Raw genomic sequence first — 9,702 nt, 5'->3', positions numbered from 1 at the left:
GTCACATTATAACGCCCCCACAGCTGAAAGAGCGAGCATGTTTGGTGGAACGGGAATTCGAACCCGCAACCCTCAGATTGCGAGTCGAGTGCCTTAACCACCTGGCCATGCCGGGCCCAAAGACTGAATTAAGAAAGCAGCTTGAATGTGGATATGCACGAATCAATCGAGGACTTAAAACCAGAAATGATAATACAAGTGTTTGAAAGAATGGTAACTTCGACCAACTTTCTTTTGTTCTCTTCTTGTATAATAGAAAGTTATCTTAAACACAGGGGCAAGAAAAAAATATCTATGTATAAAAAGAGACAATTTAAACTGAACATAATATAACAGCGATTCAACTGATAATAACTTGTTTCGTTTATTTCACTTTCCTGTAAATGTGATTGATTAGCTGTTATTTTTCCTGAACAGGGCGTGGCCTAGTGGTTAGCCTGCCGGACCGTGAACCTGCAAAACGGAGCTCTGGACTTTGGAGCCATGGGTGCGTTATAAAAGCGACGGTCAAACCCAACTATTCAATTAGAGCAGTCCAAGAGTTGTCGGAGAATGCTGTTTACTAGCTGCCCTCCCTGAAGTATATCAATCCAAAAGCAAGTACGGCCAACACAAATACACTTTGAATAGTTTTATGCGAAATCAGAAACCATTTTTTAAGATTTCTTTCGTGTCTCAAAGGAGGAAGTACATAGAGAATAGTCGGACTTTTTGTTCCATTTTAACCATCCTTTTCGTTTTCTGACTCAATCAATGATTTTAACTCAACTGATTTTGAATACATTTAGAATTTTATAAAAAAGGAAACCTAAATGAAGCTCAGCTTTCATCTAATTGATTTTTTAAAGTAATTATAAAATGTGTCTCATTCACATAAAACTTCTTGAAAAAAATATGTTTTTAAATTTTTAATAATTTTTAAATAATTAAATAATTTTTGGGTTTTAGTAAAGAAAACCACTGTTTTACCGCTGCTCCAAAGGACTTTTTACAACCTGATCATATTTTGGAGAGGTCCGACTATTGGACAATCTGTTATGGTCAAGACATATGTTTACATGCGTATTTTTGGGCTGTGTTACATCTAAGAAATGCTTATACCTGTCCTCTTGGGCTGTCCCTTATGGGAAAGACACCAGTTTACATGGGTATTCTTGGGCTGTCCCTTATGGGAAAGACACACGTTTACATGGGTATTCTTGGGCTGTCGTCGTGTCTATGACACATGTTTACATGGGTATTCTTGGGCTGTCTGTCGTGTCTAAGACAAGTGCTTACATGGGTGCTCTTGGGCTGCCCCTTATGGAAAAGACACCAGTTTACATGGGTATTCTTGAGCTTCCCTTATGGGGAAGACACACGTTTACATGGGTATTCTTGGGCTGTCCCTTATGGGAAAGACACACGTTTACATGGGTATTCTTGGGCTGTCTGTCGTGTTTACGAGAAATGTTTACATCCGTCCTCTTGGGCTCTCCCTTATGGGAAAGACACCAGTTTACATGGGATGTCTGTCATGTCTAAGACACGTGTTTACATGGGTATTCTTGGGCTGTCTGTCGTGTTTACGAGAAATGTTTACATCCGTCCTCTTGGGCTTTCCCTTATGGGACACCATAAGTGTTTACACGCGTGCTCTTCAGATGTCTATTACGGTCAATATTTCTGTTTACCTGTAGCTGTTGAACTGTTTCTAACAACCAGAATATCTGTTCCATTTGAACTATTTAACTGTATATTACAAGAAGGTCATATGTTCAAGTGTACCCTTGAATTGTGTATTAGAACAAGGAGACCTACTCGAATGTAACTATTGGGCTGATTGTTAAACACAATACACCTGTTCCAACGTACATGTTGAACTGCTTGTATTAACCAGAATTCGTTTTAACTATTGGACTGTTTATTACAAGTAAGACTATACAGAAATATGTAGAATTGTTTGTTACAAGAAGTTAACTCATTCACATGCAACTGTTGGACTGTCTATTACAACCAGGGCCTCCCGTTTATATGTGATTATCAAACTGTCTATTACAACCAGAATCTTCCGTTTACATTTAAATATTGGGATGTTTATTACAACCAGAACCTACCATTCATACGTAACTGTTGATCTATTTATTGCAACTAGGACTTCCCGTTCATATGTAACTATTGGACTCTCTATATTACAACCAGGACCTTCAGTTTACATGTAACAGTTGGATTGACTATTGCAACCATGACATTCCGTTCATATGTAACTGTTGGATAACCTATTAGAACCAAGGACCTTCAGTTCATAGTTACAGTTAGACTGTCTGTTACAACCAGGATCTCCCGTTCACACATCATTGTTGGACAGTCTATTATAATTAGAATTCCATTCATTTCTAACTGTTGGATAGTTTATTACAACCAGAACCTCCCGTTCATAGGTAACTGTTAGTCTGTCTATTACAACCAGGATCTCCCGTTCATACGGAATTGTTGGACAGTCTATAAATGTTGGACTGTCTATTACAACCATAATCTCTTTAAAAAACATGTCAATAAAAGGATATTATGAAACGATAATAACATGTTAAACCAAAATGACAGTTCAATATAAACTATAAATGCTACTGAAATGTAAAGCCAGCATCTACAAATGTAATGTAATTTAAGCTTTCAATAACAACATTTTTAAATGCAACGTAAGTAAATTTCCATTATTCACAAAACCTATAAACTCAAAACGGGTTTAATATGAATGTAAGTATATATATATATAGGGTGAGTTATAAGTGCATCCTGCTTTTGATAACACTGCAGTCCAAGTTACAAAAGCTCACCAACTTTGACTAATTTCATTTTATAGCCGCGTAAAGTTTTCCAAGAAATGTCAAATTTTTTAGGATCCCTAATCTTTGTCCAGAAATAGAAAGAAAATTAAACAGATCAACATTCTCCGCTACGCAATACCAAAAGGGCCAATTTTAACACCAGAAAAATTGAAAACTGTCATAACCACTGCTTGGGACTCTTGCAGGAAGGTATCTTTCTACCAAATCCCATGTAAAGTGGCCGAAATACGACGGAGTAATGGTAAAAAAACTAAAATTATACTTTTTGTGGCATCTATAATTGTTAAAATGGGCAAGTCCAACATTTTTGATTATCAATGTGTGTTACTTGTCAAAAATATATCTTTGTACCAAATTCCATGCAAATTGTTCGAAACAAGGCTAAGTTACTGACCAAAACCCCTAAAATTATGGATTTATCTAACATTTTTATTCTCCTAAATAACCAAAAATAGGTGTATCCCAAATTTTTATATCTATGTATATAGGATCTGTAAAAAGTATATTTGTAAATATGACCGTACAAGAGCCCAAAATATACACTTTTGAGTTATTTTACCTTTAACCCCATAAAGTCCTTAAAAAGTATTAAAGAAAAATAAGAATAAAAAAGCGTATAAGGAAGAATTAGACCAAGGTATAACCGTACCAAGTTTCAAGTCAATCCGCCCAGAAATAAAGGAATGGCGATCGATTGAAAAGTGTTTGGAAGAAGAATAAAAATATGTATTTGTTTGTTTTAGAAAGCCCCATTGGGCTATCTGCTGTGTCCACCATGGAGAATCGAGCCCCGAATTTTAGTTTGTTTGTTGTTAAGCGCAAAGCTTCACAATGTTATATGCGTGCTCTGCCCACCACGGGTATCGAAACCCGCTTTCTAGCGTTGTAAGTCCGCAGACATACCGCTGTGACACTGAGGGGCGAGCATGGCAAGTCCGGAGACTTATCACTGTCCTCCAGTGGTCAAAGAAGAAGAAGAAATGATAGAAGAATATAGTATGTCTCTCTGCGGAGACCAAAAATAAATGGTGCATATATTCTTGTTTTACGAAAAGTTTAGTGCAAACATTTGAAAAGTTTAATTTCTAAAAAGAAATTACAACATGTTTTAAAACGAAGTTCCAAATAACTTGTATTTCACTGTTATTCGCTGTTGAGAAAAGCAACTCTAAAACGTGAGCGTGCCAAGTACTTCAGCAAACGTTGAACTACGCACTAGCAACGCGAGCACGTAGCAACCACGACTAGCAGATCCTTACTTTAGTTCTCGCACATTTTTTTTTCAATTTATACTTGCCCTAGCGCTAACAGCATGAAGCATTTGTTTTTATAGGTAATCACAAAGCTACACGACAAACTATCTGTTCTCACCACGGGTATCGAAACCCGGATTCTATCGTTATAAGTCCGCAGATTTGCCGCTGTGCCACTGGGGCAGCATTAAGCAATGAATTCAATAATATGGGTAGACTTAGGTGAAGCATTTACTTAATTTTCTAAGCACTAAATAAATGTATATTTTTGAAACATGCCACGTCAGCAGTGAATGAGAAAGAACATCGATTAATAAAAATAAAAAGTCTGGTTACTCTCGTTCCCAGAGTACATTTCGCTTTGCTCAGCTCAGAGCGAGAGTGTTAGCTGGTGTCACTGCTACTTCTGGCTCTTTATATATTTTGTCATCTTTAAAAGGAACACGTTTTCTCAGCTAATGTAACCTTCTGGATAATGTGTGTAATATTAGCAGTATCCTGATCTGTATACTACTTCCCTGTATGGTTTACTTCCCCTTTAAAAGTCTAGTTAAACAGTAATGATTACAGTGTAAGTTGTGATAATAGCAGTATCCTGATCTGTTTACTACTTCCCTGTGTGAAAAGTCTAGTTAAACAGTGATGTTTACAGTGTAAGTTATAATATTAGCAGTATCCTGAGTGAAAAAAAGCCCAAATTCTGTTTTAGAACAAGCTGTAGATGAAAGCAAATCGACAATACTCAAATTACATCATTTTATGAATGCAGTGTAAAACTGAACTTACATTCAGTTAGGCTCCTAATCCATCTAAGAATCATCTGAATTACAATGAACAAAATTTGAGGTGGTGAATCAGGAACTAAGATGAATGTAAATTGAGTTTTACACAACACGAATACAATCATACAATGTGAGCAATGCTAAGTTTCTTTATTTTGCTGTGTTTATGATATCAATTATTATTTGTGCGAAAACAGAATTTAGGCTTTTTCTTCGCTCGGGTGGATGTGCTGTTACATATGTATACTGTATAAAGTTAGGTTATGCATTGCATAGTAAGAAACATGTCAGCGTTCTCGACGATTCTTGTTAAACGAGAATACAATCATTTCAGATTCTATCTGAAATGTTCTTCATACGACACACAGCGGGTCGTCTCTAAAGAAGGGCAATTAGCCAGTATCACTTGTCGCCTACATGGCTATTATGAATTAAATAAGGGGATTGACTGTCGTTTTTGTAACACACCCAGAGCTGAAAGCCCAGAGCACGTTTCAGTGGTATATCGCGAGCTCCAGCGTTGACCTTCGATACACATGCCGGCACTTAAATACTAGGCCACGCTCGGTAACGTGAAAATGGACAAGTAGCAAATGAAACTATCAAGTATTGGGGAATAGTTAATTACTAAAATATTTTCAAATACAATATCTCGGTACAGTTGGAAGTGCGAAAGACATTTGTGTTTTTGACTTGCTAACTCAACGAGTTCTCAGTTCGCGTTCCGTTACTGCAAAGTAAAAAAAAAAAAATAGGTACAGTAAGTGCTTTATAAGAGCTACAGCAAATCCTACTATAAAGTGAGAGAAAAGTGGCTCACGAGTAGGTAATGGGTGCTGTTATTTGTCTTCCCTCTAGTTTACCAGTTCGAAATTAAGAACGGCTATGAACAGATAACCCTTACATAACTTTGTGCAAAAAAATCTCAAACAAAAAAGTTAGCCCTACGTCTTGCAACCTCATAGCCCTCTGGTGGGTCAGCGGTAAGTTTACGGAATTGGAACGCTAAATTCCGGGGCTCTATTCCCCATGGACATAGCCTATTGTGTGGCTTTGAACTAAGAAAATAACAACGAAAACAACCTCTTGTTACACATTTCAGTTAAATTCCGCATTCACTGCCATCCAATTATTTATTTGTACACGTTTCAAAATGTATAATTTCAGCTAACAATGGTAAGCGACCCAACTTCCGTGAAGCGTATCGTTAAAAATTATCTTACTTTGGACCAACTGGAGTATAAACAAATTACTTAAGAAATGGAAAAAAAATACTATTTATTAATCATTCTACAGCGATAAGAAATATTTCTAGGCTTGAACTGATAGGGTCGAGGGAAGGAAGGCAAGGTAGTTAACGATATCCACCGAAAACTCTCGGGTTCCTCCTGTCTGACCGAATAGTAAGAGATGACCTAAAGTGCAGAGCGCGTTCTTCCAACAACGGGACGAGAGCCACGAACCATCGGGGGCTCTAACAACTAAGCCACGCCCGGTCCATATAGAAGAGGGTGATACGTAAAATCACAGAAACAAATTAAAATATTATACATTAAATGAAACAATGAAAGTAAGGATTTAAATTGATATAAAACAAAGCTTTTAGGAAAAGGTAAAGTATCTAAAAAATATTTAAATCACAAAACGCTTAAAGGTTTTTATATATTTTGTGTTTAGTTTTCAATGCTGAATTTGTTTTGTGCCTATTTTTTACTTCTCGTTGTGATGTCTTTTGTAATACGTTGATAATAAAATTCTATTAAGGACCTTCCTATGGAAAGTGTACAACTACTAGTTTACTGGTTTGTGGAAGAAAAAAAAAACTATTATTTTGAGAAATGTCCATGAACAAAGCCTACCGAATAATTTATTAGTTAATATTAATGGGAAGATAACTGTAAAGTTTGTACAAAGATGATGGATTCTGGACTCCAAGTGGTGGTTTTTATGCAGTACGCGGTAAATCAATAGTGATTATAGTTTTAATAGACACTGTTAGTTTTTAAATCTCACAGAAAACAACTTTCATTCAAGTAAATGTTTTTAATTCGGATGCTGTTTATCTCTGGCTAACAAAGCCACTGTTATATCACTGTGCTATCCAAGAGTACAAGCCGTCAGTGCTCATCTACAAGACTTCTTGCTATTAGTATGATCACCATGCTATGTTAAGTTAACAAATGTCGTGTTAAAAACAGGAAGATCAAAATGTCCTGTTAAAAACATATTAAAAAACAAGAAGATGAAAATGTCCTGTTAAAACCAAGTTAAAAACAGGAAGACCACACATCTCAAGCCAATAAGACAACATGGTGGTTAGATCTGTGGTGGTAATTATAAGTACAGATTCAAAGAAACGTCCTCTTAGAAGGTAAAATGTTTTTTGGTGAACGAACAAGTAATAGAACTGGATAAATATCACAATGGTGGTGCGAAGAAGGATGGGCGAGGTATTCAGATGATCTGTGATTCAGAGACATTTTATTTTGCTGAATATGAATAAAGGTTTGATTTTAAATTATATTACAGGTGATCTTTCTGAATTCCTAAAAAAAGCTTAGCTTCTCAAAAATCGAAAATAGAGAAAGAGGTGATTTCAAAATAACATATCAGCGTGTGAATCCTTACAACCATGATGTTTAATAAGTCACTATTTTAGGCTAATTATTGGGTTTTCGAGAAAATAATGGTTATGGGGCTCGACTTGCAATCTGAGGGTCGCAGGTTCGAATCCCAGTCTCATCAAACATGCACGCCCTTTTAGCCGTGTGGGCGCTATAATGTGACGGTCAATCCCACTATTCGTTGGTAAAAGAGAAGCCCAAGAGTTGGCGGTGGGTGCTGATGACTAGCTGCCTTCCCTCTAGTCTTACACTACTAAATTAGGGACGGCTAGCGCAGATAGCCCTCGTGTAGCTTTACGAAAAATTCAAAACAAACAAACTTTCCTTGCAACCCATAATATTTTACGCCCAATGCAAAAAAACGGAGTACACAGTTTGAACGATCCATGAAGGAAAACTTACGCTTTTTGTATTATTTTCTTACTTATTATTTTAACCTTTTGTTTTTAATTTCTCCTTTACATGTTTGTGTATTTCTGTTTTTATTTTATTTTAACCTCTTAGCTATTCTTCTGAGGATTTTTTTTTGTCTTTATATTTCCTACAGCTTTTGGATATCATCGACTGAGCTATCTTTCATAAATCAGCGCCCTTTCGATAGTCCTTGAGGAGATCTCAACTTTTAGTACGAAATTAAATTGGGAATAATATATCATTTTGTTTCAACAGAGCGTTGTCTATTGTACGCTTGTTTATTTTAGACTATTATCTTAAAACTACACAAGCGTATAGTCGTTCCTAATTTTAAATTGAAAGACTAAATAGAGAAGCCAGCTAACCAACAGCACTCACCGCCAACTCTTGGTATACTCGCATCTAACCAGTGAGATTTTCCCCGTCACTCTCATAGCGTTCTCATGTCCCCAAAAGGCGGAGCGCGATTTTGCGGTAACTTGGTGCGAACCATAAATTTTGGGGTTCACAGCCTAGATATAATAACTAATTGACTACGCCCGGCACTTACTGTTTACCATAAAATGTATATAGTTTCAAAATAGGATTTGACCTGGAGAATTACAATAAAGAATGTTACATAAAAATTCGAATTGTTCCAAGAAGTTCAACTACTGAACTTCAAGAAAAATTTTATTATAAAAATCGATTTCTAATTTAGCCTTTTTTTCTGAGCTCGAAACAATCAAAACTAAACACATCCAGTTGCCTTACCTTTCAAAATAAAGTGTTGTTGAACTGTAAGGGATACTCCGTAAACATACATTTCCCATTTTGAGTGACAGCTTACGACAGTGACTCTTTGATAACAATGTACCAGCCTGGTACTAAATTACAGAAAACAAGCAGACTCTCATTGTTAGTATTACGAATTTTGAACACAGGGCTAGGATAGATGGAAATAATGTCTACCGTGATTAACAACTTGGATGTATCACCAACATTTTTCTGAATATTTGTAGGTTGTTGTTACACGTTTACTCACACGAATCTGTTTAGAACAAGTCTACGGTATTCACCACCACGTACCAGTTATCACTATTCAGTGTTTGCTACTTTAGAACACGCTCAAAACTACTGAAAAGATCATCAAGAACCGCTCGAGTTCGTACGCTGGCACCGCGCCTCAAGGAACAGATGCTGTACGAGTGGTACATATGTGCAGTTCTGTTATCCAAAACTAGTAGAGCACACGTGAGTCACCAAGGTCGAACTTCACTCTAAATGGTGACTACAAGAAAGCCGAACTAGTTAAGGAAGGTTTTTTTTTCTATCAAACAGTTTTGTTGCGTTACTGTCTTTTTTTTTTTATAACTTCATCTTTCGACTTTGTTTTGGAGCTGAACTGGTTGTCAAAAGCGCTCAAGCATCGCGAACTGCTACTACATATAGACCAAGTAAAGCATGTGAATACGAATAATCCAACACCAACGAAAGCGGCCACCATATCGACTATACAGTAGGAAGTTACGTTCATATGATGACCTGTGTTTAAGCTATAAGTGCGGCGTCTAAGTCGCCGAGATGTCCTTGTTCTACCTACAAACTTGCTGTTCTTAATGATTGTTCAATATATTTTCAAGACTTCCTTTAGTTTTATCCCAGTTTTGAGGTAATACGATGACGATTACATTACGAAACAAATCCTTTGGAACTATGTTTCATAGCATTATACATAATCTAAGGCTTAAATGGATTCGTACGTTTGTAACTGAATCGCATTTCTATAAAACTTGATTTCTTCAAGTGTCTTAAGAAGGAA

At 36.5% G+C, this 9,702-nt stretch overlaps 1 protein-coding gene across 3 annotated transcripts in view; it reads right to left on the bottom strand.

Moving 5' to 3' along the window:
- LOC106466017 overlaps nt 1-9,702 on the bottom strand; it is an 81,982-nt gene that overhangs the window by 43,507 nt on the left and 28,773 nt on the right. The gene's annotated exons all lie outside the window — the stretch shown is intronic.

This window comes from Limulus polyphemus, unplaced genomic scaffold, assembly GCF_000517525.1.
Source record: "Limulus polyphemus unplaced genomic scaffold, Limulus_polyphemus-2.1.2 Scaffold2123, whole genome shotgun sequence".
Taxonomy (NCBI): Eukaryota; Metazoa; Arthropoda; class Merostomata; order Xiphosura; family Limulidae; genus Limulus; species Limulus polyphemus.
Note: the sequence above shows the minus strand (reverse complement) of the source record. Positions and strands in the feature narration are given on the sequence as shown.